This window comes from Nomascus leucogenys, chromosome 12 (genome assembly GCF_006542625.1).
Source record: "Nomascus leucogenys isolate Asia chromosome 12, Asia_NLE_v1, whole genome shotgun sequence".
Classification (NCBI taxonomy): Eukaryota; Metazoa; Chordata; class Mammalia; order Primates; family Hylobatidae; genus Nomascus; species Nomascus leucogenys.
In genome coordinates this window covers 93923245-93943568 of record NC_044392.1, presented here as the reverse complement: position 1 = coordinate 93943568, position 20324 = coordinate 93923245, and positions in this window count along the sequence as shown.

Below are 20324 nucleotides of genomic sequence, written 5' to 3'. Positions count from 1 at the left end.
TTTAGAAGATTATTAGTTTGGAATTGATTTTTCAGTTGGAAATCACCAGTAAAAAATTCTCTTTAAGGTTAAAAAGAAGGCATTTTAATCTGCATTCAAAATTAACAAAGTGAAATATATGCAGGGCAATATGGCACTAACTACATTTTTTAAAAAACACTATGTATTTTTTTCACTGAAACTATCACTTCTTTCATATAAGGAAAGGAAACTCAATTTGTGTTCTGTGGAGAAATCAGCCATTTGAAAAAGTGTGTGCTTAGCCTCAGTCATTAGAACAGAACTTCTTATGTGATAAGTAGAGAAATAATTATTTTCTTTTTAGATTGAGAGGTTTTTTGACTGTTTATGGCTGTCCTTTGTCATCTGGCCTGGGCCAGAAAAAGATGAAGTCACAGTGAATATTATTTTGGAATAAATGCTGAGGAAGAATTTCATAATTCTTTACATTTTGTTCATGCATTTAACTGCCTCCTTCCAGCTAGAATTAAAATTTTGGAGGATATATATTTAAATTTTATATATCCAGACCCAAGAAAAGTATCTGCATAGATATTCATTAAATATTCATTGAGTAAATAAAAGAAGCAGCATAGGAAGAATAGATTACAAAAATATAGGGACAAAATAAAAAATATGCACAAAATTTTGGAAGGTTTTCACAAAAGTAAAGGTTATTAGAACAACAAACTTTTTAACAAGGATTTTGAAAGTCATTGTTGAAGATCTGGAAGATGACGCCCTTATTTAGCTTTAAAGATAGCAGGCGAAGTACTAGAAAGTATACAGCAATTAACAGTTTCATTTTTTCTCAGAACTCACAATTCTTCATTCTTTCACACACTTTACCTTTATCCAATCCACAGTTTTCTAAGCTCATGTCCTACAATAATCTTTTCCCATGGATTTTAATATCTTGTCTTAATTAAATAACTTAAAGTTAAAAATATAGCACTTAAATTATGACTTACACTTAAAGACTCCCGTTTCTAAATCTCCAGCTTCAGCTTCTCAAGGAGTACAGACCAGCATCACCAACTCTTTAGTAAAAATAATTGCTTTGATGACTCGCCCCAAAAATGAAATACATCAAACTCTTCTTTTTTTCTTTTTCACACAGGCCTATGGTTCCTTTTCCTTCTCATAAAAAGATGACATCACCAATAGGTCATTTGCCCAATCTAGGATCTACTAACCAGTTAGTAACTGTGCCAAATCTATTATTAGATCTAGGTACCAAAGCTAGAACCTTCTCTGCCTGACTACTGCCATGACCTTCATTTAAGATCTCTTAGTTTCCTAACCAAAGGATTACAATAAATTGCTAATGGAGCTCCCATTCTCCAGTTCTTTCTAACCAGGTTATTGTCCCCATTGATTCTATAGTGATCTGTCTAAAATACAAATGTGACTAGTTCTATTGAAAAAAGAAACTTTTAGTGATTATTTTTATGCCTATGTGGAAATTTCTAATATTTCAACAAGCTGTACACTGCACTTCATAATATTAGGCATCACAAATCCTTTTTGCTTCTGTCATGCTACTCTCCATTGTGAACAGTGTTTTGCTTTCAGCGTAATAAACTACACAGAAATCTCTAAATATGTCAATTGTTTTACCACACTAAGCCAATCTATGTTTTTCTTGTTTCCCATGACCATTTTCCCAATATTCATCTCTTATTCTGTTATTTGTCCTCAAATTCTACATGAAATGTCACTTTTCAGTAAAAAAAAAAATAATAATTACTTATTGTCTTTCAAAGCACATTGTGCGTAATTCTGTTATAGCCTTTATTATACTCCATCGATTATTGGTTGATAGACTTTTCTGTCATTTAAAAGGGTATATTCTTTTTAGGCTGTAAGCTTTTCTGATTCCAATTTTGATCTGTTTCTGGTGTCCTCTGATTCTGTGTACTAAATTAATTTTTATAAATGCATGAATAAATTACAATGAGTGTTATGAACTAAAATGCATGCCCCTAAAATTCATATGTTGAAGCCTTAACCCCCCATGTGACTGTATTTGGAAACAGGACCTTTAGAAAATAATTAAGCCATTAATAAGGCCATAAGACTGGAACATTCATCTGATAAGGCTGGTGCTTGTATAAAAAAAGAAAACAAAACAAAACAAAACAAAGCACCAGATTTCTCTTAGCCATGTGAGGACACAGTGAAAGGGAGCTGTCTTACCAGGAATCATAGATGTACCCTTGATCTTGGACTTCCCCACCTCTAGAACTGTGAGAAATACATTTCTGTTGTTTAAGCCACCTAGTCTGTGGTATTTTATGATGGCAGACAGAGCGAAATAAGACAATAAATTTGGAATAGAAAAATAGCTCTCAGTATAGCACAGCAACAATATTATCATTCATGCTATTTTAGGCAACCTGGTCACAGGTATATGTGTGCCCTAGAAAAATGGAGCTGTGTATGAATTGAAACAGCTATATGTGTAAACACTTTTTGGGGGCTTAAATAACCAGGCTCAATGCAGCTATAATGTGACTGACTCTTTGACTAACACTGGAACATCAGATATTTGAGTACACTAGTGATGTAAGTGGTGATAAGGAAGAAGACATTGTTTGCAACTTGAATAAAGTGTCAAAGATCAGGGTTTTTCTTTTTTCTTTCTTTTTTTTTTTCTTTTTTTGAGATGGAGTCTCGCTCTGTTGCCCAGGCTGGAGGTCAGTGGTGTGATCTCAGCTCACTGCAATCTTGGCCTCCTAGGTTCAATCAATTCTCCTGCCACAGCCTCCCGAGTAGCTGGGATTATAGGTGCCCACCACCATGCCAGGCTAATATTTGTATTTTTAGTAGAGATGGGGTCTCACCATGTTGGCCAGCCTGCTCTCGAACTCCTGACCTTAGGTCATCCGCCCACGTCAGCCTCCTAAAGTGCGGGCATTACAGGCATGAGCCACCGTGCCAGTCTGGGTTTTTCTATAGAAAGTCTGGGGCCAATACTTGGACACATAATTGCTCTTTATAATTTTCTGAATTATTTTGTAAAAAAGAATCTAGTAACTCAAGATTCTTGAAATCCAACATTTGGAAATATTAACATTAACAAAGTTAAATGTGTATCCAGATGTTAATGAAGTAAACCTTCATAGTGTATATGCATTGATTAAATTGGTGTGGTACCTCAAATAGAGTCTTGTTTTAAGTAACCATCATTATTTGTAATACACACTTATCTCACACTGAATTATTTAAATTCACTGAATTATTTAAAATATTTTTTTTTTTGAGACAGGGTCTCGCTGTTTTGCCCAGCCCGGAGTGCAGTGGCGCAATCTCGGCTCACTGCAAGCTCCGCCTCCCGGGTTCACGCCATTCTCCTACCTCAGCCCCCCGAGTAGCTGGGACTACAGGCGCCTGCCACTGCGCCTGGCTAATTTTTTGTATTTTTAGTAGAGACAGGGTTTTACCGTGTTAACCAGGATGGTCTCAATCTCCTGACCTCGTGATCCGCCCGCCTCGGCCTCCCAAAGTGCTGGGATTACAGGTGTGAGCCACCGCACCTGACCTAAAATGTTTAAAATTATTTAAAATACACACTTATCTCACACTGAAAACTTTACTATTATGTTACAATGTCTTTGTGTCAAAACTCATAGAAGTGATTTTAGTGACACATAATAACATATAATATGTTCATTTCTTAATTTTTTAATCTTTTTTTATTCTATGACTATTAAAGTGTTCTCAATTTTAATTGTACAAGAAATTACAGAATAAAAATATTCATTCTTACTATTTGGGGAGGACAAATTTCCAGGAATGCAAATACCAGATTTCAGGATCTGAACATATTTAAATCTTTTGTTACATACTGCCATACTTCCTTTGGTAATAATGTACAAATCTACCTATGAAAAAAGCAGCATGTAGGTGTACCCCTGTTCCCAATATTTATTTATAGAACCTTTTTAGATGGACATTTTGATTGACTAAAAAGTCGTATTTGGGTATTTCAACATGCGGTATTTTATATTATTAATATGTTTACATGTTTTTGTATGTGCATGGCTGTTTATATTTCTTAAATGTCTGCTCATTTTTTTATTCCGCTTTTTCAATTGGTCTTTATATATCAAGGTTATTACTGGGTGTCATTTATGCTGCAATTATTTTTCCCCAGTTCGTAGTTTGCTTTTTACATTTTGTTACAGTGTTTTCTGCCCTTACTTTTTGAGGTTTTTCTTGTTAATTATTTTGGAACAAGTAAAGCACAGAAAAGAAAATCTTTAGTTCTGCCTAAAAGGACAAGGAAAGAGAGGAAAGTTAAATAAAGACCTCTTTCTGGAGATGGTAGGTGAGCAAATCATTGAAATACAAATAGATAATAATATACAGGGTGTGGACCAGGATAGTTAGTCCAGAAAAAAGAAGCCGACATCATGTTATGTTTTGCAAGGGCAGCAATTAACAGAAATTGAATTGGAAGACTAGTCACAGGGCATGGCATAAAGAGTCTTATACTAAACAATTGAAGTTTATGCTGAAACATTAGAAACCATTAGACAGTATTGAAATAATTCAATTTATATTTTAGAAAGATTACTGACAGAAATGTGGATGGATGAAGTGGAAGCGGATAACCTCAAAGTCCAGAAACTCAAGCTGTTGTGAAAATCCAGGGTAGTAGTGATGAGGCTCTGAGCCACTAGAGTAGTAAAGGGAATTAGAGCAAGAGTAGATCCATAAATATTTTAGAGTTAAGATAAATAGGTCTTGGTAATGAAAAGAACATGGAGAAAGAGAGTTTAAAAGGAACCTAGGATGATTTCAGTTTTTCTCCCCTGAATAGGTACATAGCATTGCCACTCTCTAATAGTCTTCAGAACAACTATGGAGGTGGTATAGGTAATTTACAAAAACAAGCTGTTTTGACTTAGGTCTTCAACAGTATAGTTTGGGTTGCCATAGTTCTTTACTTTCCTTAATGTGTTCTGGTTTTCAACATAATAGTAAGTTTTCAGTGTGAGATAAGTGTGTATTTTTGATATCACTGTTAGTGCTGAACTTAAGAAATTCTTTGCCATGTACTGGAGGCATTTGGATACAGACAGGAGGCAAGGATATACTGGGATAAAAAAGGGCAGTTCCCCAGCAAAGGTCCCACCCTCAAGCCCAGAAACCCACAGCCCTAAATGGGAACAGGAATACCCGTTTTTGCACCAAAATGTTGGCTTTTGGCCCGCCACACCCCCTTATCCTGTACACATATAGACCCCAAACTCCAGGCTCCACAAGCAGGTGAGCAGATGAGACAAAAAGAAAAGCAGCAGAGTGGCAGAGCAGCAGAGAAAGAGAGAAAAGAAGAAGCATCTGAACTCCGAGAGGAGTTTGGCTGGAGACAGTCTGAGAGGAGATTGGCTGCGGGAGGGCCAAACTCCAGGGGAACATCATCTTCCCACTCCATCTCCCTTCCATTTCCCCATCTATCTCACTGAGAGCCACCTCCAACACTCAGTAAAACCCCCACATTCACCATCCTTCAGGTCCATGAGCGACCTGATTATTCCTGGACACCAGACAAGAACCTAGGTACCAAGAGGGCACTAAGCTGGCTAACACTTAAGCCATCTATGGAAGGCAGAGCTAAAAGAGCACTGTAAGATGCCCACTGGGGCTTCGGAAGTCGCAGGTACCCACCCCTAGGAACTACCACGGTGCCTGAGCCCAAAAGCACTCTCCCCAGCTCCTGCACCTACTCATCTGTGGGCTCCCCCTCTCCAGCAGATGAGCCACACCCCTGTTGCATATCCTGTGAGGGGGGTCAGGGAACTCTCCTGTTTCAATTCTACCTATTTATTTCTGTTGCCTCACTTGCTGCTACCATCCTAAGGGTATTTCTTATTCTCAGCTTCTACGAATATAATGTTATGGTAGTACAAAGAAAAATAAAATGGGAAAAATTTCGAAGGTCTTATAATGGGCATTTGTAATCTACATGATGCTTTAGAATCCCGTGTTTTGGGCATTGTTTATTTGCTTCTGCCAGTCCAACAAGGGAATGCCAAACCCAGTGAATCCGCTTTACCTAGGATTGTTTTGGGAAAATTCTTGCAGGAACCTGGTAAGCTTCATGACTTTGCCTGGACACATCTGAACACTCCTCTTGCTGGACATGTGATTGCTTCTCATATCCCCAAAATTCTGTGCATCTTTTTTTCCTCTCCCACCTCTCTTTGCTTCTTCTACAGTAACTGAAGAACTATAGGGCTACAATTAAAGATTTAGCTTTTTCTCCTCTTACAGAGATATTTTTTAAGGAAACGGACAGCAAAAGATCAGGACAGATTTTCAGATTATTTTGGCATGTCAAAACAGAAATTTTTAGAAGCACTGGGTATCATTAGTCTGGATTTTGAAACAAATGTTGTCTGGAATTATAGAGTTCAGAGTCACCTGCAAAGAGTTGATAGTTGAAACCATGCAAATGGATAAAATTCCTTATGGTAAGTATGCAAAAGTAGAAGAGTGAAAAGACAATAGAACAAGGGACACTATAAAGAATGAGTGGATCAAGAGGTTTTTGTGAGAAATAAAAATAAGGAGTGGTGTGTGGTTTAAAAATTGACAGAAGAACTAGAAAAGGATAATGTGGCAGAAACCAATGAAAGAAACAAACATGCACAAAAACAAAATACAAAATTTTAAGAAGGAATGAAGTCAACAGTGTCCAAAAAAATTAAAAATATCACCTTAATATTAAACTGCTTATCTATGCGAATATTCTGGGCTAATTTATCAATCATTTATTTCCAAAAATTCTTTTCAATTCATTTGGAACTTTTAGTCCAGTTTAGTTCAATAAAGTACAGGGGACAAAATGGAAAATGATTACAAAGAAAAAGCACTGCAATGTTTCTTTCTTGTTTCCATACTTAATATTGATCTATGGTGTGCCAATGACAAACTTCTCTGGCCCATAGAGCTCACTATTTGTTAAGCATTAGTATTGATGCAACAAACCTTCTCTACTGTTATAATAATTTCTTTTATGTATCATAAGAAGCATAGAAAGTTAACACTTACACATGAATAGAGTAGATTAATGACATCCCCATTTTTTCAGTATGTCATATGTTTATAAATATAGAACCTTCAGATGTTAGTCAATCATTTATCTTTATTTTCTGCATTCTCCCTACAGTTAAGTACAAAAAATTTAATACAATTTTAATACTGCAAAACCTCTGTAAACATTTTTCCTGCTGCTATCAAGGTAGATATTCCAGTAAATCAAATTTCTCTGCATTAGGTAAGAGTTTAAATGCTGATTTTATGAAGGGCCATTATGGATACAGATCAGATATGCATGATTGTTGTGTAAAATTGATGCATTAAAAAGAACCTCTGCATTTAAACAAAAAGAGAGATAAATCTTCATAAAAATTCTTGTGAAACAAGTCTATTGTATTATAGAAGTACAAATAATAACAGACTTTATGACTTGTCATAAAATATTTATTGTACACATTTCTTCTACATCATAATAAAATGTTTATTCCAAATTCAATATGTAAAATTCATACAAGTATGATTTAGGCTACTTACGTAATTCCTAAATTTAACCTTTAAACATTTCATGGAAATCTTATAAGTATCTGTATAAACTCTCACACTTTGGGGTACCTAAAAAGTGATAGCATTAACAATGTTCTGTGGTAATATGTATATGCTGGATTAGTTCAGTGAAGGCAGTTGACATGATTCTGCACAAGAAAAATAAAAATTCTGTAGGTTCAAAATGTCATTGGAGAGTTGATCACTCAAACAATATTATTTTTTAAATCTTTGATGAAATAAATGCTGTGTTCATCAAAGTGGGTAAATCTTTTATCAATTATAGTGAGACTCTAATATAAAATTCCAGTATAAATAGATGTGACTTGAAAAGAAATCATCAAAAGTCATCTATGCTGCCCTTTGTCCCTCCCTGTTTATTTAAGAACAGCTGCAAGGAGCAGGCCTATAGCTATGCTAAGGAGTTCTGTTGTCTCTATAACTGTATGTAATTGTTATGTCAACTTATGCCATGCAATCATAATAATAAAATAAATTTTCATAGCAGCTTCATTTTGGAATTAATTGTAATAGAGTAACTATTTTGATTTGTGCCCACCAGAGAGTAAATTTACCAAATTGTTTTCAGTATGGTGGAATTAATAGCCATGTCTAAAATCATCGTATCAATTTTTAGTTGAAATCAATTAAATGTCAGGTAAAGAAAGAGTTTGTGCAAACATAGTTCAAATTTTGTTTGAGAATAATAAGGTAGAATTGATTTAAACCACCATTTCTGTTGGAAATTACATCATCTCTAGGTGACAGGAATTTTCCAGCTCCATTGTAATCTTATGGGAACACCTCATAAATATCGTGCGTGGTTGACCGACATGTCACTATGCAGCACATTACTGTATTTTTCTTGAGGACTTATAGTGTGCTAGGCAGTGTCTATGTCCTTTTGTACATTATTTTTCTCCATATAATACACAGAGGAAGATAATGAGGTAGATGTTAATATCTCCACTTCACAGCTGAACGTTTCAGATTCAGTGAAGTTATGTAACCTATGTAACCTATTCAAGATCATGCAGCTAGTATGGGAGGATCTGAGTTCAGACAAGGTCTGTCTGATTGTAGACCCAAACCAATGCTTTCTGACTCCAAATCAGAACTCTTTCAAGAATACCACTCTAGGCAAATTATTAAAAGGTGGAACATGCAAGAGCTAATTTGGTTCCTTTACAACCCTAGCTTTCTAGTACTGATGAGCAAAGAAGGATTTAAGATGGAGTTCAAGCTTCAGGGCTTCTTCCCTGCAGGGACATTTTCTTAAGGAACTCCTGACTCTCATCTCAATTGTACAAGATTTAGGCATTTTAAGTCTTAATTATAACCGTAAGACTGAATCCTTCATAAGTAAAAAAAAAAATCAAACCAAGGAAGAAGGTCATTCACGGAAAAAAATTCCAGAGGAAAATTACCATATTGCCATGAATGGTTAAGGATTTGTCAGTTTCTTACAAGTGGCAGGGATAACAGAGTTTGGAAGGGAGTCCAGCCTAGACCCTTGAAAATAAGTGACTTTGATGATCAACCTCTGTGATGCAGGTTGTGTCTTCCAAGAAGCAGACTAGGGGAGTGTGCTTTGAATCAAAGCCTGTGGACCAGAGAAAAAGAATCAAGATTGGGCAGAGGGAGAAGTTGGGCTGCAATGCAGGCCAGACAGCCTCAATATTCACAGTCCTGGGAATTAGGATAGGAAATCATGGGAGGCCATTTTCGGATTCTGCCTAACTCACAAGCCATATGGTTTCTGTCACAACTACTCAACTTTGCAAGCTGTAGTGCAAAAGCAGCCAGAGAAAATATATAAATAAATGAGAATGGCTGTTTTCCAATAAAACTTTATTTATAAAACCAGGAGGTGAGCTGGATATCACCCATGGGCCATAGTGCCAACCCCTGGTCTAGTCAAACAGTAAAAGCAGAATCAATAGAAATAAATTCACATTAAATGCATACTGAATGAGAGCCAGCTGAACAAACCCCAGACAAGAGAATTCTGGGCATAAGAACCATTATGTCAAGTATCTGCAATATCACAAATTATTCACTTGAGAGAAAATGCTAGAAAATGAGGCTTCTGTATCCAGCAAAATGCCTTCAAACGTGAAATTCTGAGTTCCATAATAAGTGTCTGCTCTTACCAGAGAGCTTCTATAAAAGGTGACAACCAGAGGACATTTATAAGTGCTATCCTCAAGTTTTAGACAACTATGGGTCAGGAGTCTTTGAAATTAGTGATTCCATAAAGTAATGTGAGAAGATACAATTTAGTTAAGCAATTATAAAATGAAAAAATAAAGTACAAATAATAAATTTCCTGACAGATCAAGAATTACATTTCTAGGCTGGGCATTGTAGCTTACACCTGCAATCCCAGCATTTTGGGAGGCTGAGGCAGCAGGATCCCTTGAGGCCAGGACCAACCTGGGCAACATAGTGAGACCTTGTCTCTACAAAAAATAAAAACAAAAATAAATTAGCCAGCCATACTACGCGGGAGGCCTGTGGCAGGAGGATTGCCTGGTCCCAGGAGCTCAAGGCTGCAGTGAACTATGATGGTACCACTGCACTTCAGCCTAAGTGACAGAGTTTCTACAAAAAAAAAAAATTACATCTCTATAGCCAAGTATTAACTAACATGAGGACACTAGCCAACACTAGAGACATTGCTGTTATCATGTTATGCCATATAGTAATGAGAATTATATATTTACTTATACAATTCATAATAATCTTTTCTATTATCTAAATTAATGTTTTATTTATTTGCTAAAATATAAGTTTATTTGTGCTATTTGCATCACTTTATTACTTTATAGATTGCATAGAAATAAAAGAAGCAATTAATTATATAGAAATATAAAATTTTCTGGACTTGTGATGAGAACTAAAGACTTTTAGATTATACTTTGCTTAAACTGAGAAACAATTTTTTTCGTGTTTATTATTTAGTACTTCTAACCCCATAGTACTTAAAATAATGTCTGGCCATAGTAGGTGCTCGATTAATATTTAAAAAATTGTTCTCTGCTAACAACAACAATTGTTATCTGCTAGCAACAATAGAATAGTTGTTATTCTAATTGACTTCAGTGCTGGTTATTAGAAACCCCAGGAGTTCCTGGTCTATCAATGGGCATTTGTACAAACAGATCTTACATGAAGATTGTAAAAATATCAAACAGATTGTACTATTCAACTGAGCCTAGCTCATTTTCCCAATACAGAGACAAGGTATTATTTTAAAAATAGTGATTTGATCTCATATATCTGTTCCTTACTCCTTGAACAATGGGTCCTCTCTATATAAAGCCAGAAACAAATTTTTCTTCCAATTTTCTAATTCAGACCTATCTTTTTATTATATCTTGCGAATTCTTTAGGGGATAATCAGGATAACTACGTCGTTAGCCTAAATTCTCTTTTTATGAAAAACATACCTTAGCTGAGTAGCAAGTGATTACGTATAGCAAAAATGATGAGAAAGTATTACATTACAGTTACTGTGTTATATATTAGATCTTTCAACAATTCTGATCCAAAGAACCTCAAAGCATTAATGTTATGGGAATTTTTCTCTGACTATACTGTTTACTCAACACATTTACTAAATTTTTAATATAAAAATATAATTTTCCAGTTTCATTTTACTTCTTCTGAACTAAGTATAATCTCACCTGAAAACATATTAAAATTGATCATGCTTTACCTGCATTCTGACATATTTTGTACAAAATAATTCATATTTATTACATAAATTAATTTTTTATTATTTAAACTTTAAAATAACAATTCACAAATAGATGATAGATAAAATGCAATTATTTTAATAGCAATCTCTGAAAGAATCTCCAGTTTAGGGACACGGTTTTTAGGTCATGTTTTAGTTGGCATTCAACCAGAGAAACAAAGTAGGAAAATATGGAAAAATGTCTTTCGAGAAATTGGCTTACGCAGTTGTAGGGGCTGGCTAAGCAGATCCAACATCTGTAGGGCAGTCAGTCAGGAAGGGAAAGTCATAATTAGGCTGAAATCCCATGGGCATGATGCAAACATTGTAGTCTACGGGCAGTTAGGAAGGAAGATACAGAATGAAAGGGAAAGGAGCTGCTGACTCAACTTCTCATTGGAAACACTGATCTCAGGCAAGGCCTGAGCTCCCTTTTAAAATTTTTCTAACTTAATCAGAATCACCCTTAATAAAAAGGGTAATCTCCCTTTTTATTAACTTAAAGTCAACTGATTAAAGACTTGAATTACTTCTGCAAAATCTCTTCACTGTAGCATCTAGTTTAGTGTTTGAATAGCCATGAGAAGGTGGGCACATGCTTCAAAATGGCCACCCTTCCATCCTCCAGCTCTCACAAGAGAGGATCTCTAGTAGCATATCATAACATTCTAGAATCAATCATCCCAGAAACATCCTACAAAGGGGACTATAGTTTAGCCTTGCCACATTTACTGTAGTTTAGCCTTGCCACATTTAACCATCAAAACACCATCACAGATTGAAGTACACTGAGCTCCATAGAGATGGTGCCAGGGCAAGTGAGAGCAGCAGAGGCACTGGGCAATGCTCTGCCTCACTGAGGAAAAATAACTAAACATGGGCCATGGAGATCCTGTGAAGCCAAGAGGCAAAATGTCATCATACGTATTTTTTGTGCAAACTTGTCAGGAGGAGCACAAGAAATGAAGAAATGGTATCCAGATACTTCTGTCACCTTCTCACAGTTTTCTAAGAAGTGCTTACAGAGGTGGAAGACCATGTGTGTTGAAGAGAAGGGAAAATCTGAAGACACCGCAAAAGCAGACAAGCCTTGTTACGATAGAGAAATGAAAACCTGTATCCCTCCTAAAGGGGAAACAAAATGAAGTTCAAGGATCCCAATCCACCCCAGAGGCCTCCTTCTGACTTTTTTGGTTCTATTCTGAGTAGTGTTCAAAAATCAAAGGAGAACATTCCGGCCTATCCATTGATGATGTTTCAAAGAAATGGGAACATGTGGAATAATTGCTGCAGATGACAAGCAGCCTTATGAAAAAAGAGGCTGCAAATCTGAAGGAAAAATACAAAAAAGATATTGCTGCATACAGAACTAAAGGAAAGCCTGGTGTAGCAAAAAAGGGAATTGTCAAGGCTGAAAAAGGAAGAAAAAGAAGGAAGATTAAGAAGATGAAGAGGATGAGTAGCAAGAGGAGGAAGAAGATGAAGAAGAAGAAGATGATGATGATGATGATGATGATGAATAAGTTGGTTCTAAAGCCGTTTTTTCTGATCTATAAAGCATTTAAACCCCCTGTACAGAATTCACTCATTTTAAACAAAAACATTGAAATGTAAGGCTGTATAAGATTTGTTTTTAAACTATACAATGTCTTTTTTTGTATAGTTAACACACTACCAAATGTGTTTTTAGATAGCCTCATTCTGATGGTGTTTTCAATAGCCATTGGCCTTGCCTAGTAAATTGGCATGGAAATTTAAAGTAGGTTCTTGATGGCACACAGTACAAATTAGTTATATATGGGTATGGGGATTGTAGCTTTTCAACTTCAGTTGGCTCTGATGCTGCTTATATGAAATAACTGTTCTGTTAACTAAATATCACTCCATAATTGCAGGAAAAAAGTTGCAGCTATTTTGTTGATATTCTGAGTCTTTCTCAGTAAATACAATTTTTTAAGTTAAAAAAAAACAAAAGAAAACATCACAGTAACTATTTGCTTTTTGCCTTAAAGTCTCAGAATAACTAGCAGTTGGCCTATGCTCAAAATAAAACTTTAATATATATATCTGGTAAAACTAGTATGACCTTTCATATCAATTTCCTCAGGTTTCCTAAGAATCTTAACTTTCTTTTTTAACTTTCTTATTAAAAGACAGGAGCAAAAGCACTTAAGACATGCAAATAAAAAGAATAATGAGGTTAGCAAAGTTTCAACAAAAATGTCATACATGATAACGTTTAAAATTCTTACCTAAAGAATCGTGAAGGGAAATAGTTTAAATAATAAAATGTTTTAAATATACATGGCACAATGAATTTTCTAAGGGTTTAGAAAGGTAGAATAAACACATTTTTCTAAAATACCATCAATTTGGCCTGCTCTGTAGGTGAAATTGTAGGAACACATTAAGACATGAAATTAGCCTGCATACTTTGGCAAGACACCCAATATGAAAGCCATGGTTTGGTTGAACTTGCAGCAACTATTGTATCAGCCAACCAGAGACAAATAACTTTTTTCTAACGTAATCATCATTGATTCATATACACATTTATTTCCAAATTTATTATAATCCAATTCTATGCAAAAGACTATTTCTGGAGTTTAATATATGTATGTGAATGAATTAAAGGAAAGAAATGATGGAGAAGAACATGAGGGAGACAGGTAGCCAGGGGAAAAGTGAATGAGGGAAAGAAATAAAGAGAGGGAACAAAGGAGAGAATGGCAGAGGACAAAGAAGTAAAGAGAAGGTAGAAGAAAGGAACTTCCACCTAATTGAAAGATTTAAATCAGGACTTTTTTTTTATCTTAACTAGTGGCTCACTGACTATCACTAATGAGTATAGCTACAAAGATCTGAAAAAATTTAGTGAAATCACTCACTAGGGAAATTGTATTTCTGACAATGCATACTAATTACTAGAGGAACTCTTTTAGTTGGACATGCCTCTAGTCCCAGCCACTTGGGAGGCTGAGGCAGGAGGATCACTTGAGCCCAGGAGGTTGAGGCTGCAGTGAGCCAGGTTCATGCCACTGCACTCCAGCCGGGGTGACAGAGTGAGACCCTGTCTGAAAAAAAAAAAAAAAGTAGAGGAACTTTCTCCTAAGTAATGAAACCAGCTCAATACTCCCATACACTGTTCTTTCAGATAAACATAGAAATTGACCCTTCTGCTGTTAAAGCTTGAAACTTTTATTTGTTTCATCTGAGTTCCTTCCTCAGGAAAGGACCTTCAGGCCTCTCAAAAAAGGTATCAAAGAACTGAAACTCACCAAATTGGCACCAGATGCCTCCTTGCCCCTCCCTAGTTCTTGCTTTCTTACACATTATTATATTTCTTCCCTGCTGTATGAACCCCTAGTTTTAGTCAGTCTGGGAGATGGATTTGAGTCTGAACTCCCATCTCCTTGGTTATAGCACCAGATTAAAGCCCTCTTCCTTGGTAATACTTGTCTTCTCAGTGATTGGCTTTCTGTGCAGCAAACAGCAAGGCCTAGACCAAACCGCTAATGTTTTAGTAACAATAAAAAGAATATTGCAAAACACCATAGTAACCTGAAAAGCCAAGATGTAGGTAATATTCCTTCCTGCAGGTAATCTGTGTTGAGCTATTAATATATTTTTCTGCTTTGGAGGCTTGTGCCTGATGGTGAGAGTGACTGGTGCTCATTAATTCCCAACTCCAGGTTCAAGGTTAATTATAAATCAGTCATGCCAGGTGTATTTAGACCACAGAAATCAGCCAAAGCTAAAAATCAGGGCTTTTTATCCCAGAAAGCCAGTTTTTGAACATTTTCCATCACAACAGTTGAAATAGTTGACTCTTCTATCACAGTGTTTTCACGTATCAGTTATTCTATGTATTACTGATTAGTAGTAAGTAAAATGGAAAGCTCCTCACTCCAGACCAGAAAAACACTCTTTATGACTGATTTGCCTCAGGAATGAAGGATAAGAAACAACTGGTCTCATAGGAATCCCAGGGCAAAGAAGATACTTACTAAGTCACATTTCTTAGAAATTTACAAAGATCAAATTAGTGAGATACATCCTGTGATTATACCTTATTCCATCATTCTCCAGGATTAATATTCTTATGAGAAGAAGGGCAATGTAGTCCTTTTATTTCTTCCAGGTGAGGCAGTTGTGCCTGTGTATATCTGTTAGTTCATATACGTGGAGAGGAAGTATGACTACCTCTGTGCAGGGTGATAAATGATAAAAGACACTATGTTGAAACCTTGGAATAACAAGATGTTTAGACATGGTCCTTGACTTAAATTTCAATGTTTTATAGCTGAGGAATTAGTCTTAGAAAACCTGAATGAAAATTCAAAACTCTGTCATTTGAATCGATAGCCACAAAATTTTCCACTCAATGGCACTCTATATTAAGTGTATTCTGTACATTAAGTATATTACAAATTCTTATTTTACATATTATGAAAAATTGAATATATATAAGGATCTCACACTTTTTCATAATAAATTCAAAAGCTCAAACTCTACAGTAAAGGAAAATGTACAAAAACACTTTTTACTAATAATTCTCTGTATGCATAAAAATATCTTGGACATTTGTAAAAAATGGAAATCAACGAGACTAAACTCCAGAAATCCTCTTTTCATAGGACAAAAAGAACTTGAATATTTTGTCAAAGGCCTTTTCTGCATCTAATGAGATAATCGTGTGGTTTTTGTCTTTGTTTCTGTTTATATGCTGGATTATGTTTATTGATTTGCATACGTTGAACCAGCCTTGCATCCCAGGGATGAAGCCCACTTGATCATGGTGGATAAGCTTTTTGATGTGCTGCTGGATTCAGTTTGCCAGTATTTTATTGAGGATTTTTGCATCGATATTAATCAGGGATATTGGTCTAAAATTCTCCTTTTTTTGTTGTGTCTCTGCCAGATTTTGGTATCAGGATGATGCTGGCCTCATAAAATGAGTTAGGGAGGATTCCCTCTTTTTCTAAACTCTCAATAAATTAGATATTGATGGGATGTATCTCAAAATAATAAGAGCTGTTTATGACAAACCCACAGCCAATGTCATACTGAATGGGCAAAAACTGGAAGCATTCCTTTTGAAAACTTGCACAAGACAGGGATGCCCTCTCTCACCACTCCTATTCAACATAGTGCTGGAAGTTCTGGCCAGGGCAATCAGGCAGGAGAAAGAAATAAAGGTTATTCAATTAGGAAAAGAAGAAGTCAAATTGTCCCTGTTTGTAGATGACATGATTGTATATCTAGAAAACCCCCATCGTCTCAGCCCAAAATCTCCTTAAGCTGATAAGCAACTTCAACAAAGTCTGAGGATACAAAATCAATGTGGAAAACTCACAAGCATTCTTATACACCAATCGCAGACAAACAGAGAGCCAAATCATGAGTGAACTCCCATTCACAATTGCTTCAAAGAGAATAAAATACCTAGGAATCCAACTTACAAGGGATGTGAAGGACCTCTTCAAGGAGAACTACAAACCACTGCTCAACGAAATAAAAGAGGATACAAACAAATAGAAGAATATTCCCTGCTCATGGATAGGAAGAATCAATATTGTGAAAATGGCCATACTGCCCAAGGTGATTTATAGATTCAATGCCATCCCCATCAAACTACCAATGACTTTCTTCACAGAACTGGAAAAAACTACTTTAAAGTTCGTATGGAACCAAAAAAGAGCCTGCATTGCCAAATCAATCCTAAGCGAAAAGAACAAAGCTGGAGGCATCACGCTACCTGACTTCAAACTATACTACAAGGCTACAGTAACCAAAACAGCATGGTACTGGTACCAAAACAGACATACAGACCAATAGAACAGAACAGAGCTCTCAGAAATAATACCACACATCTACAACTATCTGATCTTTGACAAACCTGACAAAAACAAGAAATGGGGAAAGGATTCCCTATTTATTAAATGGTGCTGGGAAAACTGGCTAGCCATATGTAGAAAGCTGAAACTGGATCTCTCCCTTACACCTTGTACTAAAATTAATTCAAGGTGGATTAAAGACTTAAATGTTAGACCTAAAACCATAAAAACCCTAGAAGAAAACCTAGGCAATACCATTCAGGACATAGACATGGGCAAGGACTTCATGTCTAAAACACCAAAAGCAATGGCAACAAAAGCCAAAATTGACAAATGGGATCTAATTAAACTAAAGAGCTTCTGCACAGCAAAAGAAACTACCATCAGAGGGAACAGGCAACCTACAGAATGGGAGAAAATTTTTGCAATCTACTCATCTGAGAAAGGGCTAATATCCAGAATCTACAAAGAACTCAAACAAATTTACAAGAAAAAAACAAACAACCCCATCAACAAGTGGGTGAAGGATATGAACAGATACTTCTCAGAAGAAGACATTTATGCAGCCAATAGACACATGAAAAAATGCTCATCATCACTGGCCATCAGAGAAATGCAAATCAAAACCACAATGAGATACCATGTCACACCAGTCAGAATGGTGATCATTAAAAAGTCAGGAAACAACAGGTCCTGGAGAGGATGTGGAGAAATAAGAACACTTTTACACTGTTGGTGGGACCGTAAGCTATTCCAACCATTGTGGAAGACAGTGTGGTGATTCCTCAGGGATCTAGAACTAGAAATACCATTTGACCCAGCCATCCCATTACTGGGTATATACCCAAAGGATTATAAATCATGCTGCTATAAAGACACATGCACACGTATGTTTATTGCGGCACTATTCACAATAGCAAAGACTTGGAACCAACCGAAATGTCCAACAATGATAGACTGGATTAAGAAAATGTGGCACATATACACCATGGAATACTATGTAGCCATAAAAAATGATGAGTTCATGTCCTTTGTAGGGACATGGATGAAGCTGGAAACCATCATTCTCAGCAAACTATTGCAAGGACAAGAAACAAACACCGCATGTTCTCACTCATAGGTGGGAATTGAGCAATGAGAACACCTGGACACAGGAAGGGGAACATCACACACCGGGGCCTGTTGTGGGGTGGGGGGAGGGGGAAGGGATAGCATTAGGAGATATACCTAATGTAAATGATGAGTTAATGGGTGCAGCACACCAACATGGCACATGTATACATATGTAACTAACCTGCACGTTGTGCACATGTACCCTAGAACTTAAAGTATAAAGTAGTAGCCGGTGAGGGTGCAATTCTGACATAGGGATTCCCATTTACATTTTGAAACACGCCAATGGGAGAGATCATCAGGGTTTGCTGTTCAGTGAAATCAAAACCCAAGCCCCTTGTTAATCACTGAGGCCGAATGCTTCTTCTCAGCTCAGGACCGTGGCTCGCCTTGAGCCATTTTCCACCTTTCACAAATGAACATCACTTAGCACGATGTCTTTGGCAAAGGCAACACAAACACAATGAATAAGAGTTTCCTTGTTTTCTAGTCCAGGATGGGTGCGGGTGGTGGAAAGGGATAATATCACTTGGAAGTTACTTGGTGTCATATAGAAACCTTGGTATCAGTTCAGGTGTAAAATTCTCAATATACCCAAATCCCAATTGTTTCATCGCCTCCCAGACTCAGAGAAACACACCATTTTTCTTTAATAATGTCATCTCCTCTTTAAAAACCCACAATCTGAGTATCCTATTTATGAATAAATATCGTGGTCAGAGTTTAAATAAGTTGTAGAATGAATTTATTTGGTATCATGACAAAAAGCAAGAGGTCAAATACCAATGAGCCTTTATCTTCTCTGAAACAGTCCAGTGATAGCCCTTCATGCTCACACCTAACACAAACTAATCAATAATCAGGACACTTTAAGATGGTAATAAAGACATTTAATTCTTTAAGAATTCATTTCTCATTCTTTAAATAATATTTGACAGTAAGAAAAAGCAAGTAAATTATAAATTTAAACATCACTGTAAGATGAAGTCGGAGGACAAAGAGTGGAAAACTTCTTGTCTCTCTGATGCAGTTTCTGCTGTAAAGAACATACCGGTTGTTATGTGTTGCAAGATATTATACAGACATCATTTTCTCAACAATTTTGTTGTATAAGATAATTACAGTATAATAGAGTTATTATATCAGTTGAAAGGAAAATAAAGCTTCCCATTATTTGGGTCTTTCACTTGTCAATAAAATTATTCTGTATATAAGTATACAGATATAAATCTTGTGGATGGAGCATTTGATAAGGCAGACACAGAAAGATACATAAATATCTCTTACTCTTGTCTATAGAAAATAAAATACAAACTCTTGGGCAAAAACACACAGATCTAGAATTTTTGTTCTGGTGATTTAGCATGGCAAAACTAATGGTGGAGGATAAAAGTCTTCTTGGAGCCAGAAAAGAGACAAACTTTCCAGTGTTTACTGGAACATTCCGGGGGATTTGCATATGCACACAGTGGAAGGGTGAGACCCAAACAGCCTCAGTTTTCTCATGAAAAATTGTTCCCTTGGTTGCTGTCAAATACTTCAAGCATCACCTCATGTTGCATGAGTTCACTGGAATGCCCTAGAAACACATACTTATGGAGGGCCAACTAAAAGTCAGTATTGTGGTTTTAAAATATCAAAATATCTCTTGGAAAAAGGAAATCTCAGTTTATTTTTCAACATATGAGCATGTAGTTTGTATCAGAGTTTTTGAAAAATCCAGTAGGAGAGCAGAATAAAAGGCATTCTCGGAAAGTTTAAAGGTTGAATTTAATCCTGGTAATTGTGTGTTGAGGCAGGTACTCATACAATATTGCCACAAACTTCAGAATTTCAGAAATAAAATTTATAGTATATTACAATTATAAAATTATGCATACACCTACACCAAGAAATTTCACGTCTAGGATTTTACCCTAAGGTAGGAGTCAGAATCCTTTTCTATAAGAGGCCACATAGTAATATGTGGTTTTGCAGGTTTTGCAGGCCATACAGTCTGTGTCCAACTGTTCAATTCTTCTCTGATAGCATCAAAGCTG